Source organism: Penaeus vannamei, chromosome 36 (assembly GCF_042767895.1).
Source record: "Penaeus vannamei isolate JL-2024 chromosome 36, ASM4276789v1, whole genome shotgun sequence".
NCBI classification, from domain to species: domain Eukaryota; kingdom Metazoa; phylum Arthropoda; class Malacostraca; order Decapoda; family Penaeidae; genus Penaeus; species Penaeus vannamei.
Window position 1 is genome coordinate 8308804 of NC_091584.1, and position 2500 is coordinate 8311303.

Consider the following 2500-nt stretch of genomic DNA (forward strand, 5'->3'; position numbering starts at 1 on the left):
GTTTTTGACATTGCATTTATACATACGGATCTATTATTTACCTCTCTATCCTTCTCTGCTACATTCTCTCTCCTTATCCCTCTCTCTCTCTTTCTACCCCCCACTCTCTCTCTACCCCGCCTCTCTCTCTGTTTCTCTCTCTCTCTCTCTTTCTCTCTCTCTCTCTCTCTCTCTCTCTCTCTCTCTCTCTCTCTCTCTCTCTCTCTCTCTCTCTTCTCTCTCTCTCTCTCTCTCTTTCTCTCTCTCTCTCTCTCTCTCTCTCTCCCTCCCTCCCTCCCTCCCCTCCTCCCTCCCTCCCTCCCCTCCCTCCCTCCCTCCCTCCCTCCTCCTTCCCTCCCTCCCTCCCCCTCCTTCTCTCAAGTACCTCAGATACCAGAGTCTGTTTTTTTTATACCAAAGGGACCCATTGGAAGCCCTCCCGCCCTCCTGTCTGCCGCGTCTTCGTGCATTATTGGCGCCTTGAGACAATATTTCGCGTTCTCTTGACGTCTTCCGGCGGCCTGGAAGGGTACTCGAAGACGCTGACGGAGAGCCGAGCTGGGCGCGCCGAGGAGCAGCCGGGACTACCTAATCCTCGATGCACGCGCGAGGGGATTAGGCTGTGCGAAGCGGTGTGCTTGGCAGTCGATCGGCTGGGAAATCGCATGAACATAAGGATAATCATACAGTATTTATGTCTAGTCATTTACAAGGGCGGACATGCATACACATACTTATATTGAAGATAGATATGTGTATGTATATATACATACATACATATATGTGTGTGTGTTATATATATATACATACATATATGTATGTGTGTGTGTGTTTTTATGTGTATATATATTTGTGTGTGTGTGTATGTGTATATATATTTGTGTGTGTGGGTGTGTATGTGTATTTATATTTGTGTGTGCGTGTGTGTGTGTGTATTTGTGTGTGTATGTGTATATATATTTGTGTGTATGTGTGTGTGTGTACACGTGCACTGGCATGCGGTTAGACATAGATACTGTATAAATATTTTATAAGTGCGCGTGGCTTTCCGCCCGATCGACTGTCAAACACTCCGCGCTGGAACGCAAAACCTTCGAAAAATCATATATTTGACATTCCTTGCGGATCGCCTCGCCCTCTCGGAAAGGGTGAAGGTGGATGTATACTTTCGTTCCTGCAATTACACACGCCAACGCACACTCACACACACAGGACATGCATAGAAACATACATTATATACATACATATATATATATATATATATATATATATATATATATATATATATATATATATATATATATATATATATAGATAGATAGATAGATAGATAGATAGATAGATAGATAGATAGATAGATAGATAGATAGATAGATCGATAGATAGATAGATAGATAGATAGATAGATAGATAGATAGATATAGATATAGATAGATAGATAGATACATACATAGATACATACATACATACATACATATAGATATACATACACATATATGTATATGCATATAGATATATACATATATATACACACACACACACACACACACACACACACACACACACACACACACACACACATATATATATATATATATATATATATATATATATATATATATATATATATATATTTGTGTGTGTGTGTGTGTATATATATGTGTGTGTGTGTTAGTATGTGTGTGTGTGTGTGTTTGTCTGTGTGTGCGTGTGTTAGTGTGTGTGTGTGTGTGTGTGTGTGTGTGTGTGTGTGTGTGTGTGTGTGTGTGTGTGTGTGTGTGTGTGTGTGTGTGTGTGTGTGTGTGTGTGTGTGTGTTTCTGTGTGTGTGTGTGCGCGCGCCAGCCAATCCCTGCCTCGCCAGACCCAAAAAGGCCCGAGCGACCCTTTGGCTCAGATAATATACTTACATCCTCCGTCTGCTCGAATCCACGTCCGCCTTCCATGTTTTCAAAAGGAATTAGTACACGCTTTAGGCCCCTCCGTTCAGGCCTCTGCTCCCATAGGCCGGATAAAAGGGTTTTTTCACATTGCAAACTATTTCTTGCTGTTCATTAGCTTATTATTCATTTTCATTTTTGTTGTGATTTATTGTTATTTCAGTTGAAACAAGGTCAGTGCGTTTGAGATTTTTTTTTCTCTTTTTTTTTCTCTCTATTGAATCTTGTTGACTGACTATCAGGAATTCACTTGTTTTACCCTTTGTTTGTTTAATTCCATAACGGATTTTGTTTATGTCATCGCGAATTTCTGGAGATTTTGATTCAATTCTCATAGAAAGAACGAAAAAGGAAAAGAGGGAAATGTTAATAAAAGAAGAAAAGGAAAGGGAAAATAGAAGAAAATGCGAAGATAGACAAGGAGGCGATAAGAGAGGAAGAGGAAGGAGAGAGACTTTCCCCTAGTTCTGGACTGTCGTTGTTGTTGTTGTTCACATCACGGGAGAAGAAGAAAAAAAAACGAAAAGGAAGAGAGAAATGTTAATAAAAGAAGAAAAGGAAAGAGAAAATAGAAGAAAATGCG